At 44.5% G+C, this 20,121-nt stretch overlaps 1 pseudogene; it reads left to right on the forward strand.

Annotated features, from left to right (window-relative positions):
- Positions 1 to 15,897, forward strand: part of LOC145355629 (ferritin heavy chain B pseudogene) — a 37,551-nt pseudogene extending 21,654 nt beyond the window's left edge.
- Positions 15,898 to 20,121: the final 4,224 nt, after the last annotated feature.

A 20,121-nucleotide genomic window follows, 5' to 3' on the forward strand; every position in this document is an offset into this window, starting at 1 on the left:
GCTAGACTAAATGCATGGGGCTATGGGGACAGGGTCTGGGTGTGATCGTGGTTGGTGCAGACCTGATGGGCCAAATGGCCTCCTTCTGCACTGCAGGAATTCTATGATTCTATGATAAGTCAATGCTCAGTTACAGCACAACTGAAAAACAAGGGACACATGGTTATATGGGGGAAGGGTGAAGGTTGCATGCCATGTGAACTGTGTTTTTCTCTCCATTCGTGCTGCTAGATATGCTGAGTTTATCCAGCATTTTTTTGTTTTATTTCAGATTTCCAGCATGCACAGTATTTTGCTTTCAATGAAACAAAGTTTACTAGTTTTATATCTCAATGTTGGATCTTGCTTTGTGCAGATCGGAAGTTGAGTTTCCTTCATGGTGGCAGTGTCTACACTTCAAAAGTACCTGAGTGGTTCCAAAGCCCTTTGGAGCGAACTGGAAGGGACAATATAAATGCAAGTGAGTCCTTTTCTTTTTTAGTTCAATTCAGTGGGTCCTGATTTCCACTCTTCCCTTACAATATATGTAAGGGAATAGTTCCCTCTGACACGTTTAATAATGATATATAATACTGCTGCACTCTATCGCCAGTATGTTAATATACTGATGCTTCGATATCACTTTACAGCTGAAACACCGGGTGTTAGTTAACAGTCAATGTTTTATTTAAAAAGGTTAAAGCGAGTCGATAAGAGCTTGAAATATCATTTAAAAAAATACAGCAGAATGAGAATTAAGCCAGGCCTAGATGAAATGGACAAGAAATAGATTAGAAGGAAATTGCACAGGCTCCCATTATTATAGTTAATGCAAGACAGCGGTGACAGATCTGGTGTGTACAACTCTCCCCTGTGTCAGCCAAGCAGAAAAGCTGGTGGTATCAAGCCAATTAAGTTTCAAATGAAATTGAGAGACAAGGGATCTGAAGGGGGAAGCTGGCTAGTCCCAAGCTTTTCCCCCCACTCCCTTCTTTTGTGTAGTCTCTGTGGTTTCAGAAATGATAAGCTCTGGTTTGCTGTCCCATATTGAAGCAGGCGGCTGGAAAGGTTAGGAGCAGAATAAAGAACTGAGCAGAGAAAAGCCCCAAAGATCTAACAAGGCCTCTGTTGTAATGACTCCTGGAAACTCTAGATTATTATTCTGATGTGAGCCTGTGTTCATTCCAAATCTTCCCGTCTTGATTTAAATCCTCTTTTTGTTAAAGAAGAAGGGACAATGAGTACTCTCAGCTATGAGGAACTGGCATGAATTTTAAACATCAAAGTAGGAGAGAGACTGAAAGCATTTTTGAGGCGATTTGATTTATTCAGCACCTATAGCTTGATAGACCTCCTCAATAGTAACTATGCAGCCATAGATTCCTCCAACCTTCATAAATTCCCCATGATCAGAGTCGTCTACTAATAAAATAAAGAAACAATCATTTATAGGATGCTTGTTATTTTAAATATAATATATATTTTTAACAACTTTTTATTCATTCATGGGACATGGTGTCGCTGCTTGGTCAGCATTTATTGCCATCCTTCATTACCCTTGGAGGGCAGTTGAGAGTCAACCACATTGCTGAGCTCTGGAGTCACACATGGGCCAGACCAGATAAGGGCACCAGATGCCCCCCCTCCCCCCGACATCTTCATCCGTCGCAGCTTCCAGCTTCTCTGCTGTTTGACCATTCACACCCTTTACTTTCTCTATGGGCAGCTATCAGCAGTCCTTTTCCCCTGATTTCTATGGCTATGATTCATCTTTCATTCCCTCCCCCTACAGTATAAATATCTCCCATTTTCTATGTCTTTTAGCTTTGATAAAGGGTCATCTGGACTCAAAACGTCAGCCCTTTTGTCTCCTTACAGATGCTGCCAGACCTGCTGAGATTTTCCAGCATTTTCAGATTCCCAGCATCCGCAGTAATTTGCTTTTATTGAGGACAGCAGATTTCTTTCCCTACTGGACATTTGTGAACCAGATGGGTTTTTACGACAATGGATTTTCTGCTGAATTCAAATTTCACTATTTGTCATGGTGGAATTTGAACCTGGTTCCCCAAATTTTGCCCTGAGTCTCTGCATTACTGGCCCAGTGACAATACCTCTATGCCACTGACTCACCACAACTATCTATCAGAATGGGCGGTATGGTGGTTAGCATTGCTGCCTCACTGCGCCCAGGGCTTAGGTTCAATTCCGGCCTCGAGTGACTGTCAAGTGTGGAGTTTGCATATTCTTCCCATGTCTGCGTGGGTTTCCTTCGGGTGCTCCGGTTTCCTCCCACAGTCCAAAAATGTGTGGGTTAGGTTGATTGGTCATGCAAAATTTCCCCTTAGTGTTCAGGGTATTAGCAGGATAAATGTGTGGGGTTATGGGGTAGGGGTCTGGGGTAGGATTGTTGTCAGTGCAGGTTTGATGGGCCGAATGGCCTCCCTTTGCACTGTAGGGATTCTATGATTCAAGATTCTTTGATGAAATTATGAGTGAGTTTTTTTCCTGACTGACTGCTCAATCTCTGATAATGAGTTAACAGTAAGAGTCTCAGTTTTTGTCTGCAAGTCACCAGGCTGCTGATAATGCATCCCCATCAGAGATACCAACAAAGTGGGTGCTGAAGATTCATCTGATGAAGGAGCAGCACTCCAAAAGTTCGCAATACCAAATATACCTGTTGGACTTTAACCTGTTGTGAGGCTACTTATTGTGCCCACCCCAGTCCAATGCTGGCATCTCCGCATCATTATCAACTGAGTTAGTGATTGGAGGTAAGGAGTTGCCTCGCAGACAAATAGAGAACCACAAAAGTAGTAGTGGTTCCAGTGAATTGCCCCTTTTAAAGAGGAGCTTTCTGAAGTCTGTTCATGGAGGGGATTGCCTGGATCAATATTCTTTTTTTCTGTTTATTTATTAGTCACAAGTAAGGCTTACATTATCACTGCAATGAAGTTACTGTGAAATTCCCCTAGTCATCACTGTCTGGCCCCTGTACAGGTCAATGCACCTAGCATCTTTCAGAATGTGGGAGGAACCCCACACAGACATGGGGAGAATGTGCAAACTCCACACTGACAGTGACCCAAGCCAGGAATTGAACCCGGGTTCCTGGCGCCGTGAGGCAGCAGTGCTAACCGCTGTGTCACCAATACTCCTTGAAGAGAATTGTTGCTTCAATGTAAGATTGAAAGGAACGTGACAACTGAAAGGCAGCAGGGCATCATGGGAAAATTAAGAGAGTCAAATCTCTGGAATTTAATCATGGCTAAGTTGGGAGATCATGAACTAGATCAAAACTTTTGCTTCGAGGATGAGAAGGAGGTAAGTTTGATTGCACTGTGGTGTTAAACGTGAACCACAATTCTCTTGATCTGAGGTGTTGGACAAGCAGCCAAGGTAACGTTGGATTTTTTTGCACCAGCACTTCAAGTCAAAAATACCCCAATGTGCATGAAAGTTCATAACAGGTGAACTATAAATGGACTCTGGAAGGAGAAAACTTGATGAGAGAAATGACCTTTTCTCATTTCATGCCTCTTGAGGTGCATCTCAAAATTATAAGATTTGGTGGAATAGGTATACAGGACCGCATTTGGAGTATTGGTGTATAAGATGTTGAGAGGTATTGATTGGGTGGATTCTCAGAGTCTTTTTCCCAGGGCTGAAATGGCTGTCATAAAAGGACATGGGTTTAAGGTGCTGGGGAGTAGGTACAGAGGAGATGTCAGGGGTAAGTTTTTCACTCAGAGGGTGGTGGGAGTGTGGAATTGGCTGCCGTTGGTGGTGGTGGAGGCAAATTCGATAGGATCTTTTAAGAGATTTCTGGATGAGTACATGGGGCTTAATAGGATTGAGGGTTATAGGTAAGCCTAGTAGGTAGAGATATGATTGGCGCAACTTGTGGGCTGAAGGGTCTGTTTGTGCTGTAGTTTTTCTATGTTCTATGTTCTCTTGCATGCAGTTCTGATCACCACACTACCAGAAGGACGAGGATGTTTTGGAGAGAACGCAAAGAAGGTTCACCAGGATGTTGTCTGGTCTTGAGGGTGTTGGCTATGAGGAGAAGTTGAATAAAATGGGATTGTTTTCACTGGAAAGACGGAGGTTGAGGGGAGACCTGATAGAGGTCTACAAAATTATGAGAGGCATAGACAGGGTGGATAGAAGGAGGCTTTTTCCCAGTGTGGAAGTGTCGATTGCAAGGAGGCACAGGTTCAAGGTGAGAGTGGGAGGTAGGAGGCGGCTGGATGGGTACATGAATAGGGTTGAAATAGAAGGATATGGGCCGAGTAATGGAAGAAGGTTTTTTTAGTTTATTTAGGACATCATGATAGGCACGGACTTGGAGGGCCGAAGGGCTTGTTCCTGTACGGTACTTTTCTTTGTTCTTTGTTTTTATGTTCTTATCCTTCCCAAAGAACTTCCTTTGTTGTAAATGAGTTGTCCCTTCTCATTCAGTTCCCATTCAGAGAAGCTCTGTGAGTTAATTAACTGCATAACTTGTCCATGTAGCTTTGCTGAAGTAATAATGTCCCGTCCTCTTCATTTGTCCAGTCGTACCCACGTCCCTGGGGTAAACGCCAGCAAGGTACCAGCAGGCAAATAGTGACATTATTGCAATCCAATTAGAGATAGGAAACAGATGGGTTGATAACGGCACTGATTTATCATCAACAGTAACCATGGCAATTCCTAGAAAGAGATTAAAATAAGGACTGTAGAACAATGTAAGTCACTGCGTACTGAGGTCATAGTGCTGTGCTGTGAGCAAAAATTCAGCTTTAATATGTGGCTCATTATTAACTAGTTTTGGGATCGCTTGCTGCTTATATAATTCACTTAGATTGTCAGGCACATCTATATGGATGAATCAAAACGTTAATGATTTCACAGATATCTAATTTATCAGGCCTTAATTGGCAATAGCAGGTCATCTAACAACATCTGCCATTACTTAGCGATGCCTTTGGATGTTTAGCACTTCAAATTTATTGAGTGACAAGTTGCTGAAAATGCCAGCAAGCAACCTCACAAACAGGGCAAGTAATTGTGCCTTTCTTTCACCAATCAGGTTCAAAGATAATAAAATTAGCAGCACATGGGCTGGGAAGGATATATAAATTAGAGTGGGTGAATTAGAATGTTAAATCCGGTCTGAAAGAGAAATAGAGGGGGCAGATTTTCCCATTCCACCTGCCACGGGAAGCGTAGTGGGCGAGGGGCAGACCATGGAAAGGTCCATTGACCTCGAGCAGGATTTTCCAGTTTTGGGACAAGAAAATCCCTCCCAAAGACATGGAAAAAAGATTGGGTTAAGAGATGAGACAGAAAGGAAAAAGATTATATAAGTTTACATTTGACTTTTTTTAATATCATGAACAACTAACATCTGAAAGAATGAGACTCCACACTTGTAAAAGTTCACTTGAGGTACCAAAGGGCAGTAAAGGACGCTTAGCATGTCATTAAAACAAAACCTAAATCGGAATGGATAAAGCTTAACTTCTCTAAAGTGTATTTATTAGTGTCACAATTAGGTTTATATTAAAAATGCAATGAAGTTACTGTGAAATGGTGCAGCAAATTCAGGTGAGGGTCAAATGTACAGTTAAACCAAAATATCCAATAGTTGCAATTTAAATTACACCTCACTGCCTGACTCGTTATTGATGTAAGTATTGAATACTGTGAGTTGCTGTTTTTGCACGATAGACGTTATATGGTGATATGGTAGCACAATGGTTAGTCCCCGTGTTGCCATACTCTGATGCCTCTTTGGGTACACTGAGCGAGAATTTAGCATGGCCAATGCGCTAACCAGCACGTCTTTGGAGTGTGGGGGAAAACCGGAGCTCCCAGAGGAAACCCATACAGACATGGGGAGAATGCGCAGACACCGCACAGGCAGAGACCCAAGCGGGAATTGAACCTGGGTCTCTGGTGCTGTAAGGCAGCAGTGCAAACCATTGTGCTACCATGTCACCCATATATTATCTATCATGGAAAAACAGCAACTCAAGGTATTCAAAACATATAGCAACAGCGAGTCAGGTGGTGAGGTGTAGTTCAAACTGCAATTATTGGATATTTTAGTTTAACTGCATATTTGGCCCTCACCTGAATTTTGCTGTACCATTTTTGCATAAATAATGGAGAATGCCATCAGCCTCATCATTATTTGACAGAAAAATCTGGGCCAGAACGTCTCTTGCTGGTGATGGGTAATCCTGTAATATTTGAACACAGTCCAGTGATGCACTTTGGAGAGCTGTCATCTTTCTGGAAATATCATATCCAAAACCAGCAGGACAAAGAAAAACTAATGTAATCCAATTAAAGTGAGTGCCCACAGGGACTGGATGGCACACAGTGGGTTATTAGACTGGCATTTTAATTCCCAGAACTGGGTTTGAATCCAGCTCAGACTGGGAAAATGAGTTTCTTCTGTCAGATCACTGAATGGGCCTGACACAACATTAACCTCTGCGAGGTTAGTGAGCACACGTTGCTACATTAATCAGGAGAAAGCACAGTAGCAGCTCAAAGCACCCACAGGATGGCTGATATGGCATTATTTATTTATTTGTTGTCACAAGTAGGCTTATATTAATACTGCAATGAAGTTACTGTGAAAATCCCCTCATTGCCACAGTCCGACGCCTGTTCGGGTACACTGAGGGTGAATTTAGCATGGCCAATGCACCTAACCAGGACGTCTTTTGGGCTGTGGGAGGAAACCGGAGTACCCAGAGGAAACCCATGCGGCCACGAGGAGGACGTACAGACTACGCACAGACAGTGACCCAAGCCGGGAGTCAAACCGAGATCACGGAAGCTGTGAGGCAGCAGTGCTAACCACTGTGCCAAAGTGCCGTCCCATCATTGTGAAGTGGAGTGAGACAATTACTGGAGGAAGGTTTACCCTCTACCTGTTTGTACCGGATGTGACTGGGTGTTCTTGACATGGAAGTAAAAAAGTGTTGTTGGTCTCAGAGCTAAAATGTCTCCCCCGTTTTGAGCAGCATGGGGGCACAGTGGTTAGCACCTCTGCCTTGCAGCACCAGGGACCCGGGTTCGATTCTGGCCTTGGGTGACTGTGGAGTTTGCACTTTCTCCCCATGTCAGCACAGATTCCCGCTGGGTGAATCATTGAATCCCTACAGTGTAGAAGGAGACCATTGAGTCTTTACTGACAACCATCCCACCCAAGCCTATCCCCATAACCCCCTGCTAATCGTCCTGACACTAAGGGACAATTTAGCGTGGCCAATCAAGCTAACCCGCACATCTTTGGAGTGTGGGAGGAAACTGGAGTACCTGGAGGAAACCCACGCAGACATGGAGAGGATGTGTAAACACCACACAGAAGGTGATTCGAGGTTGAATTTGAACCTGGGTCCCTGGTGCTGTGAGGCAGATGTGCTAATCACTGTGCCATCATACCGCCTCGGGTGCACCACTTTCCAACAGTCTAAAGATGTGCAGGTTAGGTAGATAGGCCATGCTAAATTACCGCTTAGCCTCCCAAGATGTATATGTTAGGGGGGGTTTAGCAGGGTAAATACATGGGGGTATGTGAAGTGGATCTGAGTAAGATGCACGGTTGGAGAGTTGGTGCGAACACAGTGGGCCGAATGGCCTCTTTCTGCACTGTAGGAATTCTCTGCTTAATGGGCATCATATCAACCTAACCATTTTCAAGATACATGTAACTTAGACATTGTAGTGCTAAGTACCAGTATTCTAGAACGGAAAATAAAATATTAGATGGATTCATGTGATATTGAGGACTCGGAAATAGAATGCTTTCAGCACCATCAGTGAATCCCTTTAAAATCAATACACAATCAACACCACAGAAACACTTGCTTCAACAAAATGACCATTCATCAGAATTTAAGGATATAAATAAATACAAAATGCTGGGAGACTGAAGTGGACACAAGCAGCAAAAGTGTTGGTTAATATGTTATCTTGCATGTGTACTCTAAACTGACATTCAGCAATGACTTGTAAGTAGCCCCTGATGATGCCCTGCCAACTGAGTGCAAATGTAAAGCAGGAAATTAAGGCTACAGCCAAAACCTTTTACATTTTAAATTTCAGCGGACACAAATTGGATGAGTTATTGAGCGTTAATGAAGAGGGAAAGAGGTGCTCGGTGCTATATCCGCTTGTTCCTATGAGTGAGCGTGGTCTTTTTTCCTCTCTCTTAAATAGCACTCAGGATCAACAACATCCTCAGTACAAAATTCTCAGCAATTGAGCCCTTGGATGTGGAAATGTACAGATTCCCATGAGAAAAGTTGAAGGCTGTAAACAACTTGCATTTATAAAGCACCTTTGCCGTGGTAAAATAGTCCACTGCGCTGCTCAGCGACATTATCAAACTGTTTTGGCACCGAGATATTAGGACAGGTGACCAAAAGTTTGATCAAGGAGATAGACTCTCAGGGACAATTTAACAGGGGTGCAGCATGGTGCCACAGTGGTTAGCACTGCTGCCCCACAGCGCCAGGGACCCGGATTCGATTCCCAGCTTTGAATGACTGTGCGGAATTTGCACGTTGTACCCGTTTCTGCCTGGGTTTCCTCTGGGTGCCCCAGTTTCCTCCTTCAGTCCAAAGATGTGCAGGTTAGATGAATTGGCCTTGTGTGGGATTTTCCAGGTCTGGGGAGAGCGCAGCCAGAAAATCCCACCTATAGTTCCTGGAGTCCAGCACCAAGTAAATTTTGGCGGAAGGATGCGGCCCAGGGGGCAGGCAGAGAGGGAAAGGGAGAGGCCGATAGTGGAGGAAGTATCCACAGAGCCAGACTTTATGGGGCTGGGATTGGGGGGGGTGGTGTGGGGAGGAATAGGGGCTGCTGCTTTTCGATGTTGAAAAAAGCGTGTTGATGGATATGCCCACTTCCCACCTGAAACTTGAGCAGGGTGACTTCCTGGGCTTCCGCTATGCAGTAAGAAGTCTCACAACACCAGGTTCAAGTCCAATAAGTTTATTTGATAATAAACCCGCAAGCTTTCGGAACGCTGTTCCTTCATCAGGTGAGTGACAAAGGAACTCACCTGACGAAGGAACTCACTTGATAAAGGAACAGCGTTCCGAAAGCTTGTGGGTTTACTATCAAATAAACTTATTGGACTTTAACCAGGTGTTGTGAGACTTCATACTGTGTTTACCCCAGTCCAACGCTGACATCTCCACATCATCCACCATGCCCCAGAACTCTTCCCAATTGTCTTTAGGAATCATCAAGTGGACGCTTAAGGGACTCAACTGTGGCAAGTTTGGGGAGGGTGGGGGTAGATGATGGTGGGGGGGAGGACTGTCTAGGCTTTACCTGTCCCACCATGAAATTGATGAGAGGTCAGGGCAGGTGAGAGACCAAAAAGAAGGCGATCTGAAGAATTTTACGATCTACCAACCCGTCACTGGGCAATCATTAAATTTGGACTCAAGCTTCACAATCCCAGTACACAAAATTGTTACATAATAGTCCTCTCACAACTCTGAAACACTGAACTCTACATTCCCTCATTGTACCTCAAAGATACAAGTGACAACACAATAACAACATGGACCTCCCTCAAAAATGTGCTTAACTGAACTGATATTTTCCAATCATTTTCTGGATGTGGTTCATAGAACCATAGAATCAGTGCAGAAGGAGGCCATTTGGCCCTTTGAGTCTGCACCGACCACAATCCCAACCAAGCCCTATCCCCATAATCCAATGCATTTACCCTAGCTAGTCCCCCTGCCACTAAGAGAAATGGTGCCAGCTACAGTGGTAGAGGTGGATTCGATAGGGCCTTTTAAGAGACTTTTAGATAAGTACATGGAACTTAGTAAGATAGAGGGTTATAGGCAAGCCTAGTAATCTCTAAGGTAGGGACATGTTCGGCATGAGTGGGCTGAAGGCCTGTATTGTGCTTTAGTTTTTCTATGTTTCTATGTTCTAATTCAGCATGGCCAATCTGCCTAACCTGCACATTTTTGGACTGTGGGAGGAAACTGGTGGAAACCAATGCAGACATGGGGCGAATGTGCAGACTTCACACAGTTTTTTATTTATCGTGTAATTCTGTAGTTGAGAGGTATATTACCCTAATGGGCTCTTTCGATCATCATATATCCAAATTATTCCCCGTATCCAAATCATTCCCCGTATGTTCCAACTCTTCCAAATTCCATCAATCTTATTATCTATGGAAATACCTCTCCCTCAAGTCCACTTACAGACTACATCCCATATGCCCATGAGAATCTATTTTAACTGGTGAGCTGCTCCTGTTCGGGGCTGGTTAGCCCAGTTGGTGAGGTGGCTAGTGTGTAGTTCAGGATGATGCCAATGATGTCGGTTCAAGTGCTGTCCCAGCTGAGGTAGATTTACACCTGCCTTCTCCTACATGCCCGTGCTGGATATGGAATAGTGTTTCCTCAAGCGATATAACCCATTGTCACTGGACAGAATGGTCTTTTATGGACAATGACTAATTACTGAACTCCCTGTGCTGATCCTGCAGACAGCCTAGGCCTGGGTACTTGGATGGTGAGAACTGTTGTTCCCACATCAACCAACAATCAAAACAGCTGGTGTTCCTCAGAAAGAAACTACAATGATATAAAATGTGATTCTCCAAATGTCTTTGTACTGCTACAGCTGAAGTCTTTTTGCTGTGTATGTAGTCTATATCTTAAGTCCTATCATACTGAAAATCTGCATGACAATAAAGTAAATGAAATCTGTGAGAAAGAAAGAATCCAGTTTAATTGTGTACTGCAGGAAGTGGTCAGGAGTATTTTGCTCTGTGGATCCCTAGACACTCATCACTTCTCCGCTTCACCGTTTCATCATGCTCTCTTCCTGTACATCGTTCCACACAGTGCCTTTTGTACTGAAGAAAAGCTAGATCTTGCTTTGAATTGCTCATTACGAACAATGAAGCAAAGTTCAGGCAAGGTCAAACACTCTGACAGCAATTCTCATGCACTTCATAAAATAACCTGAGCCCCAACAATGTATTACAGACTCAGCATGCAGTCTCTGAGAGGTAGAGTGGTCGGGGGGTTGTGGGGGGGTGGTGGGGGGGTGGGGGGGGTGGTGATGTTCACCATGCAGTCTCTGAGGGGGTGAGGAGGCTCACTATGTGCATAAGAACATAAGAAATAGGAGCAGGAGTAGGCCATCTAGCCCCTCGAACCTGCCCCGCCATTCAATAAGATCATGGCTGATCTGAAGTGGATCAGTTCCACTTACCCGCCTGCTCCCCATAACCCTTAATTCCCTGATCAATCAAAAATCTACCTGCCTGTGACTTAAACATATTCAACGAGGTAGCCTCCACCACTTCAATGGGCAGATAATTCAGAGATTCACTATCCTCTGAGAGAAGAAGCTCCTCTTCAACTCTGTTCTAAAATGACCTCCCTTATTTTGAGGCTGTGCCCTCTAGTTCTGGTTTTCTTCCTAAATGGAAAGAATCTCTCTACCTCTATCCTATCTGGCCCCTTCATTATCAGATATGTCTCTATGAGATCACCCTTCAGCCTTCTAAACTCCAACCAGTACAGGCCCAATCTAGAACATAGAACATAGAACATAGAACACTACAGCACAAACAGGCCCTTCGGCCCACAAGTTGCGCCGATCACATCACCTACCAACCTACAGACCTATCTATAACCCTCAATCTCATTAAACCCCATATACTCATCCAGAAGTCTTTTAAAATACCCCAGCGAGTTCGCCTCCACCACCACTGACGGCAGCCGATTCCATTCACTCACCACCCTCTGAGTGAAAAACTTACCCCTAACATCACTTCTGAACCTCCCTCCCCGCACCTTAAATCTGTGTCCTCTCGTAGCGACCATTTCAAACCGGGGAAATAGCCTCTGAGAGTCCACCCTATCTATTCCTCTCAACATTTTGTAAACTTCTATCAGGTCGCCTCTCAACCTTCGTCTCTCCAGGGAAAAGAGTCCCAGCTCCCTCAACCTAACTTCATAAGGCATGCCTCCCAGTCCAGGCAACATCCTTGTAAATCTCCTCTGCACCCTTTCAATAGCTTCTACATCTTTCCTATAGTGAGGCGACCAGAACTGCGCACAATACTCCAAATGAGGCCTGACAAGGGTCTTATAAAGTTCCAGCATTACCTCCCGACTCCTAAACTCAATCCCTCGATTAATGAAGGCCAGTACACCATACGCCTTCTTGACCACCTCCTCCACCTGCGAGGCCGATTTAAGAGTCCTGTGGACCCGGACCCCAAGATCCTTCTGCTCCTCAACACTACTCAGACTTCTGCCCTTGATAGTGTACTCGTTCATCCCGTTGGTTCTGCCAAAATGGACGACTACACATTTATCCGCGTTGAAGTCCATCTGCCACTTCTCCGCCCAGTCCTGCATCCTATCTATGTCCTGCTGCAACTTTTGCCATCCTTCCAGATCATCCACAACACCACCGACCTTCGTGTCATCAGCGAACTTACTTACCCATCCCTCCACTTCCTCATCCAGGTCATTTATGAAAATGACAAACAACAAGGGTCCCAGAACAGATCCTTGAGGCACTCCTCTACTCAATCTCTCCTCACAAGCTAACACCCTCATCAACCTGGTGAACCTTCTCTGTACTCCCTCCAAGGCTAATATATCCTTTTGCAGGCCAATATATCCTTTCGCAATGTAGTCCTTTCACGATATAGTCTTTGAGGGTCAGAGGGAGGTTCACCATGCAGTCTCTGAGGGGCAGGGGGGGAACCACCTGCTACTCTGTTCATGGATCCAATACTGAGCGGTGCAGCATGATGTGGTTTAAGGGGCTTCATGGGCTCAGGAAGCAGAAGGAGTGGCAGATGATCCAAGCCTCATTCCCATTGCTGATTTGCTGGTGCTGACAGAAAGAAGCAGCTTGCAAAGTTGGCAGAGGAGCTAGACGGCAACCTAACCGAACCTTTATCCCTTCCTTTGCACAGATTGTTGCACTTTAGCAGTGAGGTGCAGAGAAAGTAAAAAAGTAACCATCATTCACAACCTCTCACGACATGTCAGTCGTGGATCTGCTCTTTGAAATGAAGTCACAACTGTAATGCAAAAAAGATGGAAGCCAATTTGCACACAGTGAACTCTCGCCAGGGACAATGCAATAAATAACCAGATTAGTTCTTTTAGTGACCTTGGGTTGAGTGGAAGAGAAGGGCATAGCAAATAGGAGGGAGGATGCACCATCAATGTTAGGAAGGAGAACGCAAGTGATTAATTTCTTAGCTTTCATCTCTTTATGAGATACTTGAGCATTGCTGTGAGACTGAAGCCAAAAGGCAGGATTTGGGCTTTACAATGACTGCAATGAGACCCATGCAGTTGGCCTTTGAGTATGAGCTCCCTGATTGAGGTAATGATTGCCTACCCAATCACCTGTGTGTATATATTGAGACTTACACCTGATTCTGACTTTGTACCTGAAGCACTCTGAGGAGTAGGGTTGAGTTTGTAAGGAAAGGGAATCTGGCGAAGGGACATCAACCTCTGAGGAGTTATTCAGGTTTATTTTCGATTTTGGAATTCATTGCCGACTGACAGGAACAAGATCTCTTCCTGCATCAAATGACCTTTCCACATTGAACTTCTATTTGAATAATAGCTAGCACATGTTTAAGATTGAGAAGTCATGATTGCAATCCCGCTAATATTTCTTCTGATCTTTGTCCAACTTGGGAACCTGGGGGCGACTTAATGCACATGCGTTACTGAGGCTTATTGTGGGAGTATTTGCCTTTAGCAGACTCTTACTAATGCAAGATTTATCACCCACCTCATGTTGCCCCAGTGAGAAAAGTTCACATTCTTCCTGGATTATAAAAATGGAAACCTTGTTTACTTGGCTCGTTGAGGACAAGTCTGGCACGTTGGTACAGAAGCTCAGTGAGGAAGAGTATATCTTAACCTAAGATGTAATGAGCTGTCTAGACTGGGTCAGTGGCTGCTTCTTTAGTTTACATTTCTTGTTTGCCAATAGATGGTGATGTAGTGAAGTGGGACTCTATGGAACTCCATGTACCCATGTTTCGGAATTTTACAACACTTCTAAGGACAATTAACTTGAAATGTTTGTTTTTTTTGGTTAAAGTATCAGCACTTGTTACGTACTCAATTGCTGTCATTTCAGTTCACATATTACTAACGCCTCTTCCTTTAATTGCCATGTTTTAGGTTTTGAACTTAGCCCATGGGTGAATGATGAAAATCAGCTTTTACTACTGGCCAAGAGCCACAATTTAATCTTGGCAAGCTCTGTGCATTTAAAAAATAATGTTTGAATTTTGAATGTTTAGAATGGGCATTATAGCATTTCATTGGGGCTATCGGTTCGGTCATGAAGACCTAAAAATTAATCCTTTCAATAATGCATCAAAAGGAATGAATGTGAAAGGGGCTATACGCCATGGCTTGGATGCAACTCCCGCTGTACCATGTCTCCTGCCTGGCTGATATAGTCAGCCAATTAAATAGCGATTTACTTTGGCAGGACTGTAATACCAACTTTTAAAGATGCACCATAGAAAACATTCATCCTGGTTATATCACAGCTTAGGGTGGCTCCGCAAGCAACTACAAAAGGCCGTGAAAGTAGCCCAATCCATCACACAAACCAGCTCCCATCCATTGACTCTGATAACACTTCCTGCTGCCTCAGCAAAGCAGTCAGCATAATTAAGGACCCCATGTACCCCGGACATTCTCTCTTCCACCTTCTTCCTTTGGGAAAAAGCTACAAAAGTCTGAGGTCACATACCAACCGACTCAAGAACAGCTTCTTCCCTGCTGCTGTCAGACTTTTGAATGGACTTACCTGGCATTAAGTTGATCTTTCTCTACATCCTAGCTATGACTGTAGCACTACATTTTGCACTCTCTCATTTCCTTCTCAATGAACGGTATGTTTTGTCTGTATAGCATGCAAGAAACAATACTTTTCACTGTATGTTATTACATGTGATAAAAATAAATCAAATCAGTATGCACTTAAAGTGAGATTGGGAAAGTTCAAAGGAGATGTGAAAAGCAAATTTTTTACATAGAGAGTGGTAGGTTTCTGAAACGCACCACCAGGGATGGTGGGCAGATATGCTAGGGGTGTTTAAGGGCCTTTTAGATAAGCCCGTGAATATGCAAGGAATAGAGGAATACAGACCAAGGGTAGGCAGAAGGGATTAGTTTAATTTGGCTTCACTTTCAGCCCAACATCATGGGCCAAAGGGCCTGTTCTAGTTCTGTACTGTTCTATGTTCTATGTTCTATTCTGCTGTGGGGAGGGAGGGAAGGAGTAATATCAGCTTGTTGTTGTGTGACTCTTATCCTCAGTGAGATGGCTTCCAAATCCACCAGAACTACCACAAGGACTGTGAGGATGCTGTTAACAAGCAGATCAACCTGGAGCTCTATTCCTCCAATGTTTACCTCTCTGTGTTCTCTTTCGTTGACTGGGATGATGTTGCCCTGCATCACTTTTGCTGACTACTTCAAGGAGCAGTTACATGAGGAACGGGAACATGCTGAGAAACTGATGGAATTCCAGATTAAACATGGAGGCAGACTCATCCTGAAGGATGTCAAGAAGGCAGAGCAGGACGAGTGGAGCAATGGCCTGGAGATGATGCGGAGAGTTCTGCAGATAGAGAAGAATGTGAAACAGAGTCTGCTGGATCTACACAAACTCTCTTCTGGGAACACTGACCCTCATCTTTGTGACTTCCTGGAGACTCACTACTTGGATGAACAAGTGAAGATGATCAAGAAGCTTGGAGATCACATCACCAAACTGAAGAGACTGGGAGCCCCTGAGAATGGCATGGGAGAGAACTTGTTTGATAGGCTCGCCCTGGGGGTAAGTGACTGAATTGTGTGTAGGGGATAAAGCTGACTGTGTAATTGAGATCTTTGGGCCAGCCATGCTTTGTTGGAATGAACAAACCATAAATAAAACTGTCCGTAATGGAAAAAAAAATGTTTACATGGATAATTGGAGCACATTCTGGGGAAGGTGGGACCTGTACAAACAGGATGGTTTGCATCTGAACCAGGGGGGCGCCAATATCCTGGGAGAGAAATTTGAAATTTGCTATGGTTCTTCGGGGTGGGGAGGCGGGGGAAGGGTTTAAACTAATTTGTCAGGGGGATGGGAAAATGAGTTGTAGTCCAAAAGCCAGTGTTGAGGGTAGTGAGGTTCTGAGGAAGATACCAAAATCGCAGGAGTGTACTGGCAGACAGGATGGTGGGTTGAAGTGTGTCTACTTTAATGCAAGGAGCATCCGGAATAAGGTAGGTGAACTTTGGATTGTTACTTGGGACTACATTGTTGTGACCTTTACGGTGACATGGTTAGAACAGGGACAGGAATGGTTGTTGACAGTTCCGGGGTATAGATGTTTCAATGAGAGTAGGGAAGTTAGTAAAAGAGATGGGAGAGCAGCATTGTTAAGCAGGGATAGTTTAACGGCTGCTGAAAGGCATTTCAAGGGGGATCTGCCTACTGAGGTAATATGGGCTGAAGTTGGAAATAGGAAAGGAATGGTCACGTTGTTAGGAGTTTTCTATAGGGGGCCCCCAAATATAATAGAGATGTGGAGGAGGAAATGGCAAAGCAGATTATGGATAGGTGTGAAGGCCACAGGGTAGTTATCATGGGTGACTTTAACTTGCCAAATATTGATTGGAACCTTTATAGGTCGAGTAGTTCGGATGGGGCAGTTTTTGTACAGTGTGTGCAGAGGGGTTTTTGACACAGTATGTGGATAAGCCGACAAGAGGTGGGGCCACATTGGACTTGGTACTGGGTAATGAACTGAGCCAAGTGTTAGATTTGTTTGTGGGAGAGCACTTTGGAGATAGTGACTACAATTTGGTGTCTTTCATTATTGCAATGGAGAGGGATAGGGTCACACAGCAGGGCAAGTTTTATAATTGGGGCAGGGATAATTATGATGCGATTAGGCAAGAATTAGGGAGCATAAGATGGGAACAGAAACTGTCAGGCCAAGGCACAAATGAAAAGTCGAGCTTGTTCAAGGAACAAATACTGCGTGTTCTTGATAGGTATGTCCCTGTCAGGCAGGGAGGAAATGGCCGAGTGAGGGAACAATGGTTCACAAAGGAGGTTGAATGTCTTGTCAAGAGGAAAAAGGAAGTGTATGTAAGGATGAGGAAACAAGGTTCAGTTGGGTCGCTTGAGGGTTACAATTTAGCTAGGAATGAGTTAACATAAAGGGCTTAGGAGAGCTAGGAGGGGCATGAGAAGTCCTTGGTGGGTTGGATCAAGGAAAACTCCAAGGCTTTTTACTCTTATGTGACCAGAGTGAGGTTAGGGCCAGTCAAGGATAGTAGTGGGAACTTGTGCATGGAGTCAGAAGAGGTAGGTGAGGCATTGAATGAATACTTTTCTTCAGTGTTAACTAAGGAGGGGGGGGGGGCATGTTTTTGAGGATGAGAGTGTGATACAGGCTGATAGGTTGGAGGAGGTAGATGTTCTGAGGGAAAATGTATTAGTTATTTTGAAAAACCTGAGGGTCAATAAGTCCTCTGGGCCAGATGGAATACATCCTAGAATACTTTGGGAGGCAAGGGATGAGATCGCGGAGTCTTTAGCTTTGATCTTTGGGTCCTCACTGTCCACAGGGATTGTGCCAGATGACTGGAGGGTGGCGAATGTTGTTCCTCTCTTCAAGAAAGGGAATAGGAATGACCCTGGTAATTATAGGCCAGTTAGTCTTACTTCGGTGGTCTGTAAGTTAGTGGAAAAGGTCCTGAGGGATAGGATTTATGGCTATTTGGAAAGATGCAGTTTAATCTAGGATAGTCAGCATGGTTTCGTGAGGGCTAAGTCTTGCCTCACAAATTTGATTGAATTCTTTGAGGAGGTAACTAAGTGTGTAGACGAAGGTAGAGCAGTTGATGTCATATACATGGATTTTAGTAAGGCATTTGATAAGTTTCCTCATGGTAGGCTCATGAAGAAAGTAAGGAGGTGTGGGATAGAAGGAAATTTGGCCAATTGGATAAGTAACTGGCTGTCTCACAGAAGTCATAATGTGGAGATGCCGGTGTTGGACTGGGGTAAACACGGTAAGAAGCCTGACAACACCAGGTTTAAGTCCAACCGATTTATTTTCTATCAAATAAATCGGTTGGACTTAAACCTGGTGTTGTCAGACTTCTTACTGTCTCATAGAAGACAGAGGGTGGTGGCGTAGGGAAAATTTTCAGACTGGGGGCCTGTTACCAGTGGTGTACCACAGGGATCAGTGCTGGGTTCTCTGCTTTTTGTGAATTTTATCAAAAACTTGGAAGGGAGGCTGAAAGATAGGTTAGTAAATTTGCTGATGACACCAAGATTGGTGGAGTAGTGGATGAGGTGGAGGGCTCTTGTAGGCTGCAAAGAGACATTGATAGGATGCAGAGCTGGGCCAAAAAGTGGCAGATGGAGTTTAACACTGATAAGTGTGAGGTGATACATTTTGGTAGGACAAACTTGAATGTGGATTACAGGGTCAGCGACAGGGTTCTAAGGAATGTGGAGGAACAGAGAGATCTCGGGATTCCTATCCACAGATCTCTGAAGGTTGCCACTCAAGTGGATGGAGCCATGAAGAAGGTTGATAGTGTGTTAGCGTTTATTAACAGGGGATTTGAGTTTAAGAATTGTGGGGTTTTGCTGGAACTATACAGGACCTTGGTGAGACCACATTTGGAATATTGTGTGCGGTTCTGGTCACCTCACTATAAGAAGAATGTGGAAGCATTGACAAGAGTACAGAGGAGATTTACCAGGATGCTACCTAATTTGGAGGGTAGGTCTTCTGAGGAAAGATTGGGGGAGCTTGGGCTTATTTCTTTAGAGTGGAGGAGGATGAGAGATGACTTAATAGAAGTTTATAAAATGATGAAAGGGATAGATAGAGTGGATATTCAAAGACTATTTCTTCGGGTGAATGTAGCTGTCACTAGGGGGCAGAACTATAAGGTTCATGGTGGGAGATATAGGAGGGATGTCCGAGGTAGATTCTTTACTCAGAGAGTGGTTGGGGTGTGGAATGGACTGCCTGCTGTGATAGTGGATTCGGACACTTTAGGAACTTCAAGCGGTTATTAGATAGGAACATGGAGCACACCAGTGTGACAGGGAGTGGGATAGCTTGATCTTGGGTTCAGACACAGCTTGGTATAACATCGAGGGCTGAAGGCCTGTACTGTGCTGAACTGTTCTATGTTCTGTGTTCTATCATGGCCTATAAGAATTTCTTGGTAGGAAACAGCAAGAATAAGCCAGATCCAGTCAAGACAGCCTGCTGCATGTGCTGTTAAAACAAAGGCCTAGTCTGCATCCCCCCCACCCCCTGCACCTCCAGCTGAAAAGTTGGTTGGGAACCATGAAGCCAGCTGCCCTCTAGCCATTTTACACTTGGTTATTGGCTTAGGGTCAGACCCTCTGAGGAGGCGATGGCCTGGTGGTATTATCACTAGGCTATAAATCCAGAAACTCAGTTAATGTTCTGGAGTTCAAATTCTGCCAAAGCAGCCGGCGGATTCAACAAAATATATCTGGAATTAAGAATCTGCCGATGACAGTGAAACCATTGTCAATTGTCAGAAAAACCCATCTGTTTCACAAATGTCCTTTGGGGAAGGGACTCTGCCATCTGGCCTACATGTGACTCCAGAGACACAGCAATGCGGTAACTGCCCTCGGGCAACTAGGGATGGGTAATAAATACTGGCCAGCAAGTGATGCCCATGTCCCACAAATGAATAAAAAATTCTGCTTGAGAGAGCTGTTGGCCATTTCAATTGGCTCTGTCATCCCAGTAACACTTGGTTCAAATGGCAACCGTTGCCAGGACTACTGAATAAAAGATGGTTGGGAAGGCTGGACCAAAGATAAGTCGGGATATCATCAGGACTAGGCAGACAGGGCCCAGCAGGAGGGACTGGGAGGGGCCGGGGAGGTGGAAACTGGGTTTCAAAGGCCAGACAGGGAGGGTCGAAGGGGAAGTATGACCTTGGGGTTCCTCTGATGGCCATAGGTAACCTGCAAAGGGAGTTTCCCCTACCACCTCCCAACCAACCT

The sequence above is a fragment of the Carcharhinus amblyrhynchos genome, chromosome 19, assembly GCF_965287045.1.
Source record: "Carcharhinus amblyrhynchos chromosome 19, sCarAmb.v2.hapA, whole genome shotgun sequence".
Lineage (NCBI taxonomy): Eukaryota > Metazoa > Chordata > Chondrichthyes > Carcharhiniformes > Carcharhinidae > Carcharhinus > Carcharhinus amblyrhynchos.